Source organism: Canis aureus, chromosome 38 (genome assembly GCF_053574225.1).
Source record: "Canis aureus isolate CA01 chromosome 38, VMU_Caureus_v.1.0, whole genome shotgun sequence".
NCBI classification, from domain to species: Eukaryota; Metazoa; Chordata; class Mammalia; order Carnivora; family Canidae; genus Canis; species Canis aureus.
In genome coordinates this window covers 3,458,132-3,477,489 of record NC_135648.1, presented here as the reverse complement: position 1 = coordinate 3,477,489, position 19,358 = coordinate 3,458,132, and the positions used below count along the sequence as shown (strand labels likewise).

Here is a 19,358-nt window from a genome sequence, read left to right as displayed (position 1 = left end):
ATGCAGTAGGTTATTCCAGCTAGTGCTAAGGAGGAGAGGTGCGCGCTATTTAAATGTGTGAGGAACGGAGCACAAGGGGCCAGGATCGCAAGTTCAGGTCCTTCCTAAGGAAACATGCCAGTGTTCTCAGGTTACTCTGGACTCCCCTAACCGCACCTAGGTTCCTCCAAGTTGGGGAAGTAGGCATGGGCAGCTTGCCTCGCCCTGATCCCCACACCCCACCCCACCCCCACCCCGGCCGGCCAGGGGCCCTCTACACCTAACCCTGCCCTAAAAACAACTCCCCACTCCACCCATACGATCCAGGAGAGTCAGAAATGGTTTCGCCGAGCAAGAATCGGAGCTTGTCACTCGAGATCAGAGGAGTCACAGAGTAGACTTGGAAGGGACAGTCTCCAGGCTGGTCGGGTAACTGACGCTGACACGTACCGCTGGGCTTGTCAACGCTACCCACTGTGCTGCCCGAGTACTCCCTGGAGAGTTCAGGAACCAGACATGGACAGACGCAGGAAAAACTATTCGGAGATTCATCTGGAACCACAAGTGGGGAGAGCAATCTTGAGAAGAACAAAGCTAGAGGCATCACTCTACTTGATTTGAAACTATACCATAGAGGCACCTGGGTGGCTCAGGGGTTAAGCATTTGCCTTTGGCTGGGGGCATGATCCCACAGTCCCAGGATCGAGTCCCACATAAGGCTCCCTGCATGGAGCCTGCTTCTCCCTCTGCCTCCTCCTCTGTGCCTCTCATGAATTTAAAAAAAAAAAAAAAAACTATATCACATAGTTACAGTAACCAGAAGACAGCATGGTACTTGGCATAAAGAGAAACCACAGACCAATGGAAGCCAGTAGAAAGCCCAGAAATAAGCCACGCATATGACCACATATGCAACAAGAGCACCCACAATACAGAAAGGGTAGACTCTTCAATAAATGGTTTTAGGAAAACTGGATATCCACTTGCAAAAAAAAATAAAAATAAAAATAAAATTGGATCCATATCTTAACCCATAAAAGTCAACAGAAAATGGATGGAAGACTTAAAATAAGACCCCGAACCATAAAACTCCTAGAAGAAAACATGAGGGTAAAAAATATTTGACATTGGCCTTCACAATGATTTTTTTTTTTTTTATAGGACACCAAAAGCTTAGGCAACAAAAGCAAAAATAAAGGAGAACTATAACAATTTAAAAGCATCAACACAGCAGAGGAAACTATCAACAAAGGGAAAAGGCAACCTACAGTTGGGAGAAAATATTTGCAAACCACATATGTGATAAGGAGTTAATGTATAAAATGTCTGAGGAACTCCCTACAACTCAACAGAAAACAAACAAAAAACCCAACCCAATTAAAAAATGGGCAAGGGCCTGAATAGACAGTTCTCCAAAGACAACACACAAATGGCTAATGGGTACAGGAAAAGGTACTCAGCATCACTAGTCATCAAATAAAATTCAAGGGGCGCCTGAGTGGCTCAAACGTCGCACTCTTCTAGACTTCGGCTCAGGTTATGATCTCAGGGTCATGAGATCGAGCCCTGCATTAGGCTCCTGCTGAAGAGCTGGAGCTTGCTTAAGATTCTCTCTCCCCACCCATGTTCTTAAAAAATTAAAAATAAGGGGCAGCCTGGGTGGCTCAGTGGTTTAGCATCTGCCTTTGGCTCAAGGCATGATTCTGGAGACCCAGGATCGAATCCCACATCGGGCTCCCTGCATGGGGCCTGCTTCTCTCTCTGCCTGTGTCTCTGCATGTGTGTGTGTGTGTGTGTGTGTGTGTGTGTGTGTGTGTGATGAATAAATAAAATCTTAAAAAAAAATAAAACATAAAATTCAAAACCATAAGAAGACCTCATTTCATACCTGCTCGGGTAACTAAAATCAACAAAACAGAAGTGTCGGCGAGGATGTGGAGAAAGGGGAACCCCCATACACTGTTGGTGGGAATATAAATTGGGGCAGCCACTCTGGAAAACAGTATGGAGGCTCCTCAAAAAAGTGCAACTGGAACCACCATATGGTCCAGCTATTCCACGTCTGGCTGTATACCCGGAGGACACGAAATAAGTACCTCCCAGAGACAGCTGTGCTCCCATCTTCACTGCAGCATTATTCACGATACGCGATATATAGAAATGGCCTAAGTGTCGCCAAGAAAGTGGTGTGTATGCGTAGACACCATGAACCATCACTTGGCTTCAAGAAACGGGACTCTGCTACTTGCAACAACAGGACATTAAGCTAAGGGAAATAAACCAGACCAAAAAACCCTCCATAATCTCACTTCCATGTAGAATCTTAAATAGCCTAATACACAGAAGCAGACAGTGGTATGGTTATTGGGGGGGGGCAGAGAGATGGGGGCAATGGGGAGACGCTGGGTCAAAAGGACAGAGCTGCAGTTACGTGCTCTGGCCCAAGTACCGCTCTAACACAAAGAATGAGAACTAGAGTCAATTCTGTACGGAATTCTGGAAATTGGCTGAAAATAGATTTCAAGTGCTCTCATCACACCAAAAAAAAAAAAAAAAAAAAAGGTAATGATGTGAGGAGAGGACGTATTAATGAGCTCAACTCTAGTCATCACTTCACTGTGTATATCCCTGTTATAAACCTTTAACAGATACAACTTTTACTTAAAATTTTCATTTTTTTTTTTTCAAAAAAAGCAGCTTTTAAGGAAGCAGCAAAGTTTCAGGGGGCAGCCAAGGGCAGAGGGCCATCCAATGGGACAGTCATCCCGTACACTACTCTCCATGCCACCCACCTCTCCTCGGCCTTTCTGCACAGGTGGATCCTGACCTGGTCCTGCTTCAGGGAAGGGCACGGTTTCACCATCGTCCTCCAGCTTTTGCACACCTGCTTGGGCTCCCCCTACAACCCTCCGCACCAGACGCCCTTTCCTTCCTCCTCCACCAGCCAACCACCAGAGGTACCCCTACTGCCAGGCTGGGGCGGCAGGACGCCCAGAGCGTGCCCACTGCCTGCCCGAGCCCCAGTCGCACTCAGAGGTCCCGGCAGGAGGAAGGCAGGGCCCGACTCGGCTCCGCGAGGGCAGGGCAGGCCGCCTGGCTCCTGCTCTGTGCGACGTCTACCTACGAGGGGGGGGCCCCACAGAGCACCTGCTGACACCCGCGGCCCCCAGTCCTCCGAATGTCACGGGCCACCTTCCCACATGAGCTCCCCCCCCACCCCTGTCCCGTCAAGTGTGAAGGGCCCCCGAGAGAGCAAGGTGGGGGGATGGGGGGGACTCAACAAAACGGGCAAAACCTCCCCCCACTGCACAGTGTCCCCGGGAAGCGGCTCCCTCGGAAACGACCTGAGGGACAAAAGAGGCAGGAGTCCTGGAGCGAGGGGACAGGCCACCGCACCTGCTGCCCCGCTGCCACCCGGCTCACGCCTGAGCGCTCGCTGTCCCCCGGTTTTCTGCAGTGGGAGGAGTCACCAGCGGTTAAGTGCTGTGAAAGGGACTGTCCCCACGTCCCGCACTGACGGCCCCACCGGCCAACGCGACTGTATTTGGAAATGGACCTTTTAAGGGGAAATTATGCTCAGCTGAAGCCCTAAGGGAAGGGTCCTGATCTGACAGGACAGACGGCTGGACAGGAGAAGTGGGGGGGCTCCCCCTTGAGCACGGGCAGAGGAAAGGCCACGTGGGCGCGGGGACAAGGCCACCGGCCGCAACCACGCCGAGAGGCCTCCGCAGACCCCGACGGGAAGACCTGAGCGGCCTGCGGGCTCTCCCCAACCGCACATGCCGGTCGCCCTCACTTCCCAGCCCACGGGGACCAGCTGGGACTCCTCACCTCTACATCGAGGTCTGCTCGGCACAAGGGGAGGCGGGAAAACAGGGCACAGCAGCGGAGCCACCGGCTCCCCGCAAGCGGCGGGACACCCGGGCCTTCCCAGGCCTGGGGACAGCACAGCCGCTTCAGGCCCAGCTCGTCCCGGTACCCCCGAAGCCTGTCCTCACACCAGCCCACCGTGGGTGCCTCTGTCCACCCCCCACCCCAAACTACCCCGCTTTCTCTGTCTGCTCTCTCAAATAAATATTTAAGGTTTTTAAAATTCATTTGAGGGCAGCCCGGGTGGCTCAGTGGTTTAGCGCTGCCTTCAGCCCAGGGCGTGATCCTGGAGACCCAGGATTGAGTCCCACGTCGGGCTCCCTGCGTGGAGCCTGCTTCTCCCTCTGCCTGTCTCTCTCTCTCTCTCTCTCTCTCTCTCTCTCTGTCTCTCATGAATAAATAAAATCTTTAAAAAAAATCTTAAAAAAATATAAATAAATAAAATTGAGAGAGAGAAAGAGCACCAGCGCAAGAGGGAGGGACAGATGGGGAAACAGGCTCCCCACTGAGCAGGAAACCCTATGCAGGACTCAATCCTAGGACCCTGGACTCATGACCTGAGCTGAAGGCAGACGCGTCACCCACGCACCCTAAATAAAATCTTAGAAAAAAAAAGAAGAAGTAATAGCAGTCCATGGGAAGCAGAAGGCAACGTCACAGAACAATGTGGGTACATCACTGTTTTCCTACCTTCCCAGAGAACACTGGCCTCCCATCCACAGGTCAGGAAGCACGGTTAGGAAGGCCAGGACGGGGCACCGAGAGGAGCCCCAGCTGGGGCCTCAGCAGGCGACTACCTGGAGGTGATTACAGTGGCATAAATACATCCAATTACAGAGCGGAACAGGTGCTCTCTGGAGCTTGACAAAAACGCTCTCCTGGAAAGCAAGGACATCAGAGAGAGAGAGACGCCGGCCTCAGAGAGCTCAGTGATGTGACAGTCACAGGCCCCAAACAAAAATTCCCAGAGAAGGTGGATTAATTTTGGTTCTCAGTCACAGCCAACAGCGGATTCAGAGCTGTGCAGACAGACAGACAGAGGCTGCAGGGGAGACAACGTGGCTTCTGCTTACTGCTCAGCCGGGCAGGACAGCTGTGGGGCCAGTCACTGGCCCAAGAAGGACAAGCCCGGGCCTCAGAGCCAGTAAAACCTCAGATTTACACCCATGCCTCTCTGCGCCCCAACACGTCAGCCCACTTCCCACCCAAAAGTTTTTTACATGTAATGACAGCAAGGTTCTCTGCTCATCAGAGCCGTCATTTGAATACCTGTCCCCCAGCAAGAAATCAGTCCGGCCGGCAGCTGCGCCCACCTCTTTCTTCCCCTTCCCAAGGATCTCAAGATACAAGGAAAATTAACTATATATAATTTTTTCTAAAGCACAGGGTCAGAAAGGACTTCGAGTCACCCCATCTAGTTATGGATTTGATACCTTGATCTCTCAAACACCAGGATTGGCCTGGGCAAGAATAGCACCCGGGATGAGCGCCCTTCACATTCCAGCAACTCTGACGGCGAGGGAATTCTCCTGAGCCAAATGTGCCTTCCTACCACACCAGGTTCTGCTCTTAGCTTCATGACAGTCTTCCCAGAAGCTGAAGATGGCTAGCAAGACCCTGGCCCAACCCTCTCATCGGTTTCTCTTCCGTGCGCACAAAAGAAGTGGGCCTCAGGATCAAGTTTAGCTCACACGATGGTCAGAGGCGGAAGGGATGGCAAAGGTCATTTAACTTCTTCTTGTCCCTTGAAGGGCGACCCTAGACTCAGAGGGGAGAAGCTGCAGAAGAAGGTCCAGAAGAGGACCCAGAGAGGTCCAGTCCTCACAGCCAGGTTAGATGTGAGCTCCCTTATTCCCAGGTCTCCTTGCACTGAGTTCTAGGATATACTCCTTGTTTTCCCAACAGAACTGTGAGCCGTCCTCACAACTGCCCTACTCTCTGGGGATAAAACTGAGGCCCTGGGACACACTTAGGCCCCATATTCATGTCCACACTTGGAGGGACACAGCAAATCCTACTGGAAACCCTTCTAAGCAAAGTGAGGACCATCTTGTACTCATGGAGTTTGTAAGGCCAAAAGTGAGACCCCAGAGGAGAAAAAAAAAATGCACCCATAAGCCTACTCACCTGATCAGTGTTTTTTCAAAGTAAATCAGAACCAGGACATGGGATTTGTTCGGCCCCTCGCAGAGCTGGCATTCTGAAGTTAAGGCACTCCAGACCCCGGAGTCGGCGAGGAAAACACAATGAAATCCAGGAATTCTGAGTATTTATTTAAAACATGCTAACTGACAATGATGAATAATGGCCTCAGTTTCCTTCCTTCCCCAGCCTCAGCTGAAGGTGGTACAACCAGGAAAATGAGCTGAGTGGCTCAAGTAAACACATTTATTAGACATTTACTCTATCATCGGTATCCAGGCATCGTAGAAATAATGGAAATCCTCCCTGAAGGTATTTATAACCTGACCGAGGGACAAGGGACATGCCATGCCCAGAACGTGGCAAATCAGCAATTCTCAACAAGGAGTGATGCTGCCCTTCAGGGGACATTTTGCAGCATCTGGACACATTTTCAGTTGTCACAACTGGAGCGTGCTACTGGTACACGGAGGACAGAGGTCAAGGATGCCGCCAAACATCTGCGCATGAGACAGCCCCCACACCAAAGAATTATCTGGTAGGAAACGACAGCAGCACTGACGTTAAGAAACCTGAAGTAAAAAATAAAAAAAATAAAAAAATAAAAAAATAAAAAAATAAAAAAAAATTTAAAATTAAAATTAAAAAAATAAAAAAGAAAGAAAGAAACCCTGAAGTAGATGCTCAACAGAATCCTTCCAATTCCGTATTTGTTGAGCACGTGCACGTGTTAGGTTATAGCACGCAGGAACTGAAGATGAAGAAGACAAGTCTCTTCTCTCACGGCGAGACGCAAAACAACTGTAAACTACAAGGTGTGGTGCAAGCCAAAGTTAAATTGGGTGTGTAAGTGCTTCAGGATTCTGGAAAACGTAGGACAACTGTAGGCCGACATCCATCGGGAAGAAGACGGGTCCCCAGGTTGGTCGTGGAGGGCAGGGGGGTCGGGGCGGGCAGGCCCAGGGCGCCGTGGCAGGTGAATAAGGGGCAGCAGTAGCCTCGCCCTGAGAAGTGCGTGCCTAAGGGACACACATGAAGCACGCTGACCTCTGGTTCTCCCACAGTGCAGTCAGCTACAGGGCCGAGAACTTATGTGTCTTTTTTTTTTTTTTTTTTTTTTAAGATTTTATTTATTTATTCATGAGAGACACAGAGAGAGAGGCAGAGACACAGGCAGAGGGAGAAGCAGGCTCCCTGCAGGAAACCAGATGCAGGACTCAATCCCGGGTCCCCAGGATCACGCCCTGAGCCCAGAGCAGATGCTCAACCGCTGCGCCACCCAGGCCTCCAAACCTACGTGTCTTTATCTCTATTCCACAGCTCCTGGAACAGGATGTGGACTTGATGAATACGAAATAATTAGGAAATGGCGATAAAAACAAGAACTACCATTTAATGAGCGTTTGCTCCGTGCCAAGTCCTCTGCTTAACGTGGTCTTCAGGCTCCCATTCAGTCCTCACCGCAACCCTGCAAAGCACACAGGATTGCCGTTCCTAGGAGGAGGAAACCGAGTGAGGGAAGGAACAGAGAGATCAGCAGAGAAGGCGACCAAGAAAGGCCTTGAACAGCTCTGCTGGTCCCCCTCCCTTAACCTGGGGTCTTCCCTACCTGACTGTCCCCTGGCTTTCCGGCTGCCCCCCACCCACCCCCACCGGCGTCAGGGCTTGTACACACCAGCTGGCTGACCAGCACCTCGCTCTGCAAAGCAGAGGTGTCCAGTGTGTGTCCGGTAGTTCGACAAGGGTCCCCCAGGCCGGTGTGGCGCTGGCACCATGTCTGGGGCCTCCCCGAGTTTCCGCTGGCCAGAGCCAGCACCCCAAAAGGGAAACGAAGCAGGAACGCTTCCTCAGGGCAGAGATGCAGATCCCTGCTCCACGTTAACACGGGCAGCAGCACACAGCAGCTCCTTTTTCACCAGCACATTTAACACAGCCTCTAATTATGTGATAAAAATCCTACTGGAGACTGCTTTTCCCAGAGCAGCACATTACCACCATCCAAATATTTCTCAGTCTCTAAATAATAGGGGAGTTTTACAAGGCACGTATCTACAGCAGCTGCAACAGCTTGAATAGGTCCTGGTTAAATCCTTTCTATTTATACAGTCCTCCTACCATTTAGAAGATGCTCTCCTGGCTTTGTTGCACTGGATCCAGGCATGCAGGTTGGGCGACAGGTCGCCTCATGTTCCATCTTACAGAGAAGAAGTCAAGGCTCACGCAGAGACGTAAAGTGGATTTCCCAGGGTCACACAGCAGTGTCTTCCAACCACCCCTACCTTTTACAGCCACCCTGATGTGGACCAGCCACTTGGCATGACCTGTGAGCCACGGGGCAATTTCCACTCCCCTTTCCTATCCTAGTTCCTTTGTAAACAACAAAGAATGCTTACTTGTACGTCAATAAAAAGAAATCATGGACACAAAACCTGATAATCCCTCCTCTTAATTAGAACTAGGCTCAGCAAACTCAGGGGTTGGCCAACTTTTACAAGGCCAGACAGCAAATATCTTAGGATTTTGCAGGACAGACCATCACAAGCACTCGGCTCTGCCCCTAGAGTGCAAAAGCAGCCCCGGACAACCCATACACGAGTGGGCCAGTAAACTTTATAAAAACGTGACGAGACCAGTTGGCTGACTCTGAAATTATAAGGTCTTTCTATCTGTTAGGGACTGAACTGGGTCCTCCCACCCCCAAAATTCACACGTCGAAGCCCTAAACTACAAAGTTATATTTGGAGACAGGACCTTCAGGGAGGTGATTCAAGTTAAGCAAGGTTATAAGGGTGGAGTTCAATCCAATAGGGTTGGCGTCCTTAGAAGAGGATGAGACACTAAGGACACACAGAGAAAAGAGCAGGTGAGGACAGAGCAAGGAGGTGGCTGTCCACAAGCCAGGAGAAGAGGCCTCGCCAGAAACCAACCCTTGGTGGTACGTAGCTGGATCTCCAGCCTCCAGAACTGTAAGAAAATACATTTCTGTTGTTTGGGGTTTTCTGTTGTGGTGAATTGGTCTGCAGCCCAAGTGGATTAAAACACCATCCTCCTACAAACCTCATCTACCCACCAGGGTCAAATCTCCTATCAAATAGGAACTCAGGGGCAGCCCCGGTGGTGCAGCAGTTTAGTGCCGCCTGCAGCTTGGGGTGTGATCCCAGAGACCCAGGATCGAGTCCCATGTCGGGCTCCCTGCATGCAGCCTGCTTCATGCAGGCAGCCCCTCTGCCTGTGTCTCTCCCTCTCTCTCTATTGCTCATAAATAAAATAAAATAAAATAAAATAAATTTTAAAAATTAAAAAAATAAAATAAGTTCCCACAGAGGGAATTAAAAAAAACACACAACTAGGAACTCAGAAAACTAAGGAAAAAAATTTTATAGAAATAGGTTTAACATGCCTCAGTCCACCTGCCTTTCCAGAGCTCCCTGAATTAAAGACCCTTTTATTCTAAATCCAAAGACTTGGCTCAACATTGCTTTTTCTTTTGCCTCTTCATTTTCCTCTCCCCCCCCCCACCTCAGTTTCTCTGAGTTTTCCAGTTACTTATGTTCACGATCCCTGGAAGGCTGCGTGCCACAGTTTTCCCTTTCAAAAGGTAAAGAGAGGATCCCCAGATGGCTGAGAAAGTGGTCCTCACTTGAGCCATCTGAACAGTTGGCTCAGCTGAGATGAAGTGACCCAACGGATAAAGAACCAGAATCCCTGACATATGTAGGCTCCCGGTTAGCATGTTTGGGAAGCGAGTACCGGTCAGATGCATAAGAAACACTCCTCTTAAAGTGTGGGAGAGACAAACCTTTAAAAAATAAAATTGTCTCCTCTGCGCTTTGGGGGAAAACTCTGAAAAAGAAAACTAAAGAGCCACCGATCGGTCCCCAGAGCACCACTTGCTCATAGAACAAGGTCATCCACAGAGTTCAGAACTTTGCAGGATGGTTCACACAGCAGAGCTAGCAATTATTAACACGGCTGACCTACAGCCAGGCAGCTGCAACTCCCAAACCTGCCATTCTGTGCCCATCACATCACGCCTTCTGCACAGCCCCGCGGTCTTCCTTAATAAAAAGATCCAACAGCGATGATACCCGAATACTCCCTGGAGAAGCTGTTGCGTTGCTCTGGATGGGAACACACAATGGAAGGCATGAGCGTGGCAGGATCAGCATCGTGTTTACAGAGGCGCAAGGAAAACCCTGGAACTTTGAGTCCCATTTCCAAGAAGCATCTGGTTTAACAAGTTTTGCTTTCTCTGGTCCCCATTCACTTCAACGGTTAGTCTCTGCCAAAAGGGAAAAAAAAAAAAAAAAAAAAAAGGCACGGCAGGTAGAGAAAGAGCCAAGCTTGCTTTTAATGCTTTGCCCTGCAATCCGATGGCACAAGTCAACACCGCTCCCCGTTAGATAAACATCCACACCTTCTCAAACAAATGCAAAGCTACTTCTTAAAAATCCCCAGAATAGAACTCAAACCCATCCTAGAATTGCGAGAAGAAACAAGGTCATGTGTGTGCAGGCACGAGCAAGCCCAGCACCATTATCAACAGATGTTTGCTCAGTAAACGTATAAATAATCACCAAGAAACATCCTCCTGTTTGGGGGAGTTGCGGGGGGCGGGGGCAGGTTGGTGGTTCACATTCTCATCCTTTAAGAAGCCAGGCAGCAGTTCTGTTTCATCTCCAGGACCAGCTGATGAGCACTAGGATTTCTGGCAATAGGTTTATGTTCCATAAGGTTTTACAAAAACCCTTCAAGGCCTTCGTGTCGCTCAGCCGTGCACGGAGCCCAGTTATCTCCCTACCCGCCGCCCCCTGCAAAAAAAAAAAAAAAAAAAAAATCCAGGGTAAATTTTAGTAGCTGCTCTTCCGAGTTCCCTGGTCCTACCCTGTAAACAAATCACCACCCATTCACATCCCACATGAGCACCCAGAGCCGCACGTGTGCACATATAATCCCCAGAAAATTGCAGCAACACCAAGGGAGCGATTCAGATTCATCACCATTTCTAAGAATTAAGGAGAGCTGGAGCTTGACATCTCCATTCTCCCATTCCACTCCCTTCTGAAAACCACTGCAACAGCTGGGAGCAGCTGCACCGACACCCCCACGCCGCGGAGCAAGACGCGCTAACCCAGGGCATGCCCAGAGCACGGGAGCTCAGGATGAGGCCAGAGGGACGGGAGGATGTGGGCCACCCTCCTCCCCGCTCCCACTGCGACCTGTGCTCACAGTGACCACGGCCCCCCGACACCTGCTTGCGGGGCTGCAGTTCCGTCGCCAGGCACCCGCCGCCCAGGGGAAGCGAACACGCAAGCCTCCCCACCACCAGCGACTGGCGAGGGGAAGTGCACACACGTGGAAGGTCTGGAAGCCAGGGAGGGCAGGGCACGGCTGAAGCAAGTGCAGCAGAACGTAAAAGCAGCAGAGAAGGGGGGATGAGGGTGGGGAAAATCCGCAGGAGCCTGGTGGCTTCTTCTGTGTCCTTTCCGGCTGCAATAAGTTTGCAGCATCCCCAGAGCAGGGCAGGAGGACCAGATCCCTAAGTGCTGCCCCTCAGGGGTTCATTGGCCCCCCACCCCCCGCCCCCGCCTCTGAGAGCGAGGACCTGGAATTAGTCCCCTTGGAGTCAGAAAAGCAGGGGATACTCAGAAAGCAGACACGAAGTCAAGGGCCCAGGTCGTGGCGAGTGGAATCGGAAAACAGGTTAGGAAAAAAGACGGTCCTTGATTATCGGCCCCGGGAGGCTCTAAGCCCGGCTTCCATGCTACTTCCTCTCATGCCTTTTTATCATGATGTTGCCTTTTAGAATCCGCTGAAAAAGTCAAAGCTTTGGAGGAGATGCCCCAGCAGGAGAGACTGTTCCCCCAGGTGCTCCCCATCCCAGCCGCACTTTGGTCACTGGCCTTAGGGTACACTGCGATAGGGGGACCCACCCCCCCCCCGTACTCCCAACCCAAGGCTCGCTCCACCACGTGACCTGGATGAACGAAGAGACAAGTGGGCAAGGACAGAAACGGAGACATGGACCAACGGACAAGCCCATAGGGGCTCTAGATCCACGTCCTCCAACTAAAAACATTTCATAGGAAAACATCCTCATGTCCGCAAAAGTAGATCAAACCGGACCAAAGAAAGCAGCAGGTTCCTGCGAGAGCCTCTCGGTGTTGAGAAAAGTCTCAAAGACTCTACCCACCCCCCAACTAGAGCTACCTCCCCGACACACACCACCCACGGCGGCCCTTGGTTGCCAACAAGCCCTTTGTGATGGGGAAGCAGAGAACCAAGTCGTAGAGACTTGGGTTGAGCCCCCTGGGTCCAGGCACACCTGCAGCTGCACACCCTACACCTCCCTCCCCCCAGCTCTATAGGCCAATGCAGTTCTTCCTTATTCAAGGCAGTTGAGATTACGGTTTTCTGAGCATTTGGGGAAAAGGCACCTTAAATGGATACCGAACGTAAACCGGCATTAACACTCCTGTAAAACCACAGAGCAGTAGGTATCGAGAGTTCCAAACTGGGGGCGCCTGGGTGGCTCAGTCGGGTCAGCGTCTGCCTTTGACTCAGGTCGTGATCCCAGGGTCCCCACATGGGCTCTCTGCTCAGCGGGGAGCCTGCTTCTCCCTCCCGTGCTCCGCCTGCTTGTGTTCTGTCAAATAAAGAAGTAAAATATTAAAAAAAAAAAAGTTCAAAATTGTTCCTTCACTTTGACCCGGCAAATTCACTTGGAGGAACTTAACCCTCAAGCAATAATCCAAGACACACGCAGAGATTTATACATAATGAGGTTTGTTGTAAAAACAGAAACCAGGAAATACACTGAATGGCCCATGGGGGATGAAGTGTTAGGTAAAATTGTGTTTTATCCTTAAGGATAGCATAGTATGAGATCATGAAAAGAGCATGTTGACCACAAATTATTAAATATAAGGTTAAATGTTTTCCCTTAAAAATGAAGATTAGAGATTTTTTATGTGCTATGATCTTAACTTTGTAAAGAAAAGTAAAATACACAAAAATAGAAGATAGTGGGCCAAGTGCTAGTAGGAGCTGCTTCCGAATAGGGGTTTATCACAGTAATTTCATGTTTTTTTTTTTTTTTTTTTATTCCTTCCTCTTCAAATGCTTTACCAAGGGAAAAGCAATAAAACTACCCGCCCGGCCCAAATAAAAGTCATTCTTCCTCCTGTTAAATAAAACCGTTTTCCTTAAAGCCTCCAAGAATTCTGTGATTCCCATGTAAGAACCTGTGGGATCCTTCCACACGGATCACCAGGACAACCGTTGAGATATTTAAGACCCCTCCACAACAGGCATTTTGCCCGGTCCAGGGTCAAATCCATTTTCCCAGCCATCCCCACAGATGAGGCTGGCTTCTCCACCTCTGCTCTCTGCACACATTCCAGTGCACCCAGGGCTCTTCAAAAAGGTGCTCCAAATTCATCACAATGCTCCAGGTATGCTCTAATAACTTCCACTGAAAGGATGGGGTTCTCACCTCCCTTCTCATAGACATAGCACCTCTATTAATACAGCCCATTTCCCTTCCCATTTCCTTCCAGCTCAGGAGTGAAGAGAGCAGCTCCGGGGCCAGACACAGAGACAGAATTCACAAAAACATATGCTTCCTCTCTCTCTTCTGAGACCTCCTGGTTCCACCGCACCCCCCACCACACACACAAAGAATTCCTCAGGGGTGAGGTCATGCTGAACTTCACTCTGAACCAAGTCCAGAACTTTCTAAAGCCCAGGGGAAGGGTGCCGGGGGAGATGCAGCAGAAGGCCTGAGCCTCAAAGCTCTCTGGAGGTAAGCCCCTGCCTCCAAGGCCAGGCCACAGGGTCTCACAACATTGAGGGGCCCTTGGGTCTGATTTCCGTTCAACCAGTTTTCATGGTTCCCCAAAGGGGCGTGGCCTACACCCCCAGGGAGTCAGAAAGTGCTGCTCCCTGCCTCAGAACACGAGCAGCCTTTTCGGTGAAACAGGAGGTTTCAGGATTCTTCCCATGTCATCAGATAGGTCCTGAGTGCAGGTCAGGGGAAGGGCCTGATGGAATGAATCCAAGGCCGCAAGGGTGAAAACCCACCCAACATCTACCTGCACCTGCCACGCACTCACAGCGGGCTTTGACCTGCCTGGGCAGCCAGCACGTCCTCCCCCGGGGGAGACGGCCACTCGGCGATGGGAGGACGGAAGCTGAGCGAGAGCTGTGGGCTTCCCACCATCGCTCCGTGGCGAACGACGCCCAGACCCATGCTTCCCTCTCCAGGCCCGTGGCTTCCACCAGCAGCTCGGCCCCTGCCTCCTCCCACCGAGCCAACGGCGCTCCCAGATCTGGGACCAGGGACGTAATTTGTATCCTGCTTCATGTGCATCTGCATGCGGGCTTCACGGTGCTTAATTCCGAGTGGGGACCTCCAACACCGAGGCCAGTCCTCCACAGCTGTCCTCAAACCCAGAATCACTGAAACCTTAAAACCAGTGTGTTCGATCGAATCCCCAGCGCAGCAGCACCCGAGGGCCGGCTTTTAAGGTCAGTCGTCTATCAGCACCCGCTCTGGGGCCAGGGGGCTTGGCAGGGACCTGTCCGTATACACAACCCAGGCAGCCCTCTTCTGGGGAAGGAAAATCACTCGAAGCTCCTGATTTCACCCACCTGTGCACCTGCACCACCCTCGCCAGAAGGGCTGGGAAAAATAGCAGATGTGACACAGGGCCACAGGCCTCCGGTACCTCTGCCAGTTATTTTCTGCATATCCTCGGCAAAATGGGGATGGCACCAACTATCGATTCTCACAAAGGTTTATGATTTTTTCTTTTGAAAGAGAGAGAGGCAGGGGGGGCGGGGAGGAGGGAGAGAATCCCAAGCAGACTCCACGCTGAGCACGGAGCCCAATGTGGGGCTTGAGCTCATGACCGGAGCTGAAATCGAGAGTCCGACACTCAACCCATGGAGCCGCCCGGGAGGCCCTGATCCTTACCAAAGGTTTAAAAGGTTAAATAAAATGAATGCAGTTTGAGGAAGCCAACAGCACACGCAGCTGTTCCCTTCTCCCACTCTTAAAAGGACACCTTTGCAGGACTCCCTCCCGACAGTGACCTCTCCATCCTGTCTCCTCCTACCTTAGGCTCCACATAATTCTAGAAGCGGACTCTAGGAGATCTGATGGTGCAGTGCGACCTAGAGCTGCCTCGGTGGTGAGATGTGGGGAAAGAGGCTCATCCCCAGGCTGACCCCCTGTGAGGCGGGGCACTTGAACCTCTCTGGCGTGGAGAAGCCGTAAGGAGTGTCTTTGCCGTATTTGATAGGGCCACCCGTATCTGCTGGGCGGCTACTGCTTGCAGGACAGCATGCATCGAGCCCCCCTCCCACTGCTTGCTGCCCGCCTGGGGAGCTGAGACCCATCACCCGACACTGAGTAAGCCTCCTCCCCTCCCCGGTCTCGGGGGCCACGTCTAAGTGGACGGCAGGCCGAGGACTCTGTCCGGACTGGCTCAGGACGGGCACCGAGAGCGTCTGGGTGGCCCTTTTTACCTCCAGGGCCAGCACAGGGAAGGCTCCCAAAACATATCAGGTCGATCGATCAGCACAAGAATGAGTCAATTAAACGTGAGTCGAGGCAGTAGGGCCACCTGCAGGTTGGCACAGACCCCAACCAGGCCCGTGCCGAGGGCCACCAGGAAGCCTCAGGGAGAGACGGGAGCCCTGCCCAGGTCCTCCCGAGGTCCGTGACCTCAGTCAGGGCAGCAAGAACCACCCAGAAACCCCGGCATCATCCTCAGGTTCCTCTCTGGGTTGACATTCACCTCGAGTCTCTCAACAGCAGATCTGGAAACAGCCAGCTCCTGCCCTCCCTGCGCAAGGGCAAGCTCACAAAGGCCGGACTGACAGGATATTACAGAGATCAGAGACTTCAAGCCCCGGAGCCTCGGATTCACGCGCAGATGACGCCAAAGACAGGCCAATACGGAGGGACCATCAGGGAAGATTACAGGCCTGACACCCCAGTCTGTAATTAAAATGTCATTCTGTCTCTGCCCCAGCCCCTCAACGAGTATCAGGACAGCCCACTCTCTCCTCCACCCCTTGGCTCATCCTCCCTCCTCCTGCATCTTCTTGGAAAGCCTTCCAGGTCAGAGCCTGGGGGGGTGGGGGTGCAGTTGGGGGGGGCAGCAGGTAGAGCCAGTGACCCCTTAGGCCATACTGCATGCCCCGTGAGGCTCTCTCCATCCCAGCCCCGAAGAGCAGCCCTGGGGACACAAGTGAGCCTCAGGGCAGTGTGACCCCAGGCAGGGCAGGGGCCAGGAGGGCTAAGTGCTCTCAGGCACCCCCAGGCCAGGCCTCTCTGCTTCCCCACCCGGGGAGAACAGGGGAGACAGCCTGGTGCCTGGTGGTGGGGAGAGCCCGGGGAAGGCCACCCAGCAGACCCAGGCTCCCCGAGGGACCCAGAGCAAGCCTAAAAAGGGCATGGGTGAGAGACCCTAAATTGTTTTGCTGAGTCAAGTCTGCACCGCAGGCTCCATCTCCCGGGCTTCCAACTGAAAAGCGGGTCACTTAGCTCTCACGCTCACCTTGGGGCCACACCAGGCTCCACCCACCTGTTCCATTTCACCAACACTCAGACCCTGGGCTGGGCGGGCGAAAAGCCAGCAGCCAGGACAGGACATCCAGGCTGCGGAGAGCCCCCACCCTGCGCCCCCCTCCCCAGGCCACCCAACCCCCGGGCTGCCCCCCACCCGCCTGAGCAAATCCAAGGGAGGCCCCCAGTGTCCTGCACTTAAACCCACCCCCAGCAGGCTCTCTGTCCTTGGTTTCTGCCCCACATGGGGGCAAAACACCAGCCTTCAGGGCCCACCGTGTGTGGCCTTCGCACTGGCCTGAGAACGCTCACCGGAGAGACACTGAGCGTTTCTTGAGTATTTACTCTACGGCACCCAAGACACTGTCGATGGTGGTTAATTATTACTCAAAGAAATGGACTCTGCCCTCAAAAACGTGTCTTTTATTGCACTTGCCAATAAACGCCCACGTAGCGCGTGGCCCCACTCACAAAGGAGCGGGGGAAATAAAATGAAAACCGCCCCTAAACCACCTTGCCCGTCTCTGCAATCTGTCCACAGGTGCAGCCAGCAACGCGAGGGGGACACAGCCCGCCCGCCCGGACTCAGGCGCTCCCCCAGCCTTGACTGACCATCTGGCAGCCCCAGTCCGCTCCTCCCAACAGCCTCCCTGCAGGAGTCAGGCTGACTGTGGTGGGCCACTATGTATTCTGCTGGATTTCTATGAGCGGCGTCGCGCACAGCCCGTGGGGTCGTGGGATGCTCCCCAGCACCTCCTCCCCGCTTCACGGCAGTCTCAGGCCAGGCCGCCCCTGCCAGGGGCCTGCGTCCCGCGTGGGCTCCTCCTCCCCGACACCCGCACAGCGGCTCCGGCAGCTCCACCCTGCACCCCTGAGATCCCAGCAGCATGCAGAGGGCTCCGCTGTCCTTCTGGCCTCAAAAATACGTTGAACGGGGCAGCTCAGCAGTTTGGCACCTGCCTTCCGCCCAGAGCGTGATCCTGGAGACCCAGGATCGAGTCCCACGTCGGGCTCCCTGTGTGGAGCCTGCTTCTCCCTCTGCCTGTGTCTCTGCCTCTCTCTGTGTGTCTCTCTCATGATTAACTAAATAAAATCTTAAAAAAAAAAATACACTGGACGCATCCATCAGTCATTCTGTATCAATCAAGATTAATACAGAAACAGCTCAGAATCAGCCAACCTGACAAAGAAATGAACCCCCACGTCACCCTGAGCCACACTCCTTTCCTTTACCGCCATCAAATATGTGGTCTCCCTCCCCAAGAGCCAGTTGGTGGATTTTCATTTTACCACATTTTCCTTTACCACATTAAAGAAATGTCAATTTGGGGCATCTGGGTGGTTCAGTCGATCAAGCATCTGCCTTTGGCTCAGGTCATGATCTCGGGGTCCTGGGATCGAGCCCCGTGGAGGCTCCCTGCTCAGCCGGGGAGTCTGCTTCCCTCTCTGCCCCACACCTCCCTGGTGCTTTCTCTTTTGCAAATAAATAAATAAAAATCCTTAAAACAATTAAAAATTAAAAAAAAAGAAGAAGAAATGTGAACTCTGCAACTCTGTGTAAAAACTCTCAGGAGGAAAAGAAAGGGAAGAGTCAGCACTGAGGATGACAATGGGACGCTGAGCCTCAGCAATGACTAAGGCACTCTCAGCACTGCTGTGCCAGGATTCCTTGGACAAGACACGGCCACCTGAGAGCCAGACCTCATTTCACTCCAGCTGGCCTAAGTACCCCTGTGGACCTCTCAGGGGACTCGCCCGAGGCCCCACCAGCCAAGAGAAGAGCTCACCCTGAGACACCAGAACTGGGCAGACAACATATAGAAAACCCAAATCTAAACAAAACATTTAAGCACCAACACCTGCCCCCCACCCTCCCGGGGCACATGATTGACCCTAAACCCTGTGTTCCATCAGCAAAGACATTCTGGTCTCATTTACCCCTTTAGCCAACAGTGAATTCCTTAGTTATTCTGACGATTGCTTACTTTTTCTTTAAAACCAATTACGTACCTGGCCTTGATCCATGACCTAGAGGAAGGCATATGATATATGGCACAGGGCTGCTCTCAAGATGCTGGCAATCTAGTTGGAAGGCTCAAGCTATCCCACAAAAATTTGACCCAAGAATAAGGGCCTGAGAACCGAATTCCTATTGCCAGGAGTGGCTGGGGAGGACACCGGAGGGGAGACAGGGATGCCAGATGGTAACAGAAAGGATGAGTGGCATTGTAAAACAAGAGGGAGGGCACAAAGAAAGGAAAGGGTAGGACAAATACCATGGTAACTGGGAAGACAGTCCAAACAGGTATACCCAGCCTGCATGGAGGACAGGATGCTCACCTGGAGCGGAAGGAAGAGAAGTCTGACTTTTCTTTGTAACATTTGTTCTCAATTAGCAGAGTTTGTTCGTTTATTTATTCAGTGCCTAGATGCTGAGCCCGACCTAAGTGCCAGGCACTGTGCTGGGCGCTGGGATGCAATTTAAACAGGTCAGGGCTTTCCAGGACCTCAGGACACCCTCGCAGAGACAGTAAACACGTTGGCAATTAACGGACAGGGTGATACACACTGTGAGTGAGCATAAAGGACCGTAAAGAGGGGGCGCCAACTTCATGCTGTTAAGAAAAACAGTAATGTTGGAATCCATCAATACTGCTATTCCTTTTATTATTTTTTAAAGATTTTATTTGTTTGAGAGAGAGAGAGAGAGAGAGAATAAGAGTATGAGCAGAGGGAGAGGGAGAAGCAGACTCCCCGCTGAGCAGGGAGCCCGATGTGGGGCTCCATCCCA

The 19,358-nt window shown here is 52.0% G+C and overlaps 1 protein-coding gene and 2 long non-coding RNA genes across 15 annotated transcripts in view; 1 reads left to right on the top strand and 2 right to left on the bottom strand.

Annotated features, from left to right (window-relative positions):
* LOC144307451 (uncharacterized) overlaps positions 1 to 17,957 on the top strand; it is a 39,068-nt gene extending 21,111 nt beyond the window's left edge. The window contains exons 2-5 of one of the 3 annotated variants that reach the window (XR_013374336.1): positions 14,257 to 14,520; positions 15,116 to 15,185; positions 15,815 to 16,120; positions 17,109 to 17,957. This is a non-coding gene — a long non-coding RNA (uncharacterized LOC144307451). Of the gene's footprint in view, positions 1 to 14,256; positions 14,521 to 15,115; positions 16,121 to 17,108 lie in introns of all 3 variants that reach the window. The other 2 variants (XR_013374337.1, XR_013374335.1) reach the window with 2 other exon arrangements.
* NOS1AP (nitric oxide synthase 1 adaptor protein) overlaps positions 1 to 19,358 on the bottom strand; it is a 277,936-nt gene that overhangs the window by 146,530 nt on the left and 112,048 nt on the right. The window lies entirely within an intron of this gene.
* On the bottom strand, positions 6,008 to 18,004 carry LOC144307452 (uncharacterized). The gene is made up of 6 exons (XR_013374338.1): positions 16,776 to 18,004; positions 12,429 to 12,637; positions 10,080 to 10,802; positions 8,107 to 8,185; positions 7,381 to 7,485; positions 6,008 to 6,563 (listed from the first exon to the last, which is right to left on the bottom strand). It is a non-coding gene; the product is annotated as an uncharacterized LOC144307452 (long non-coding RNA).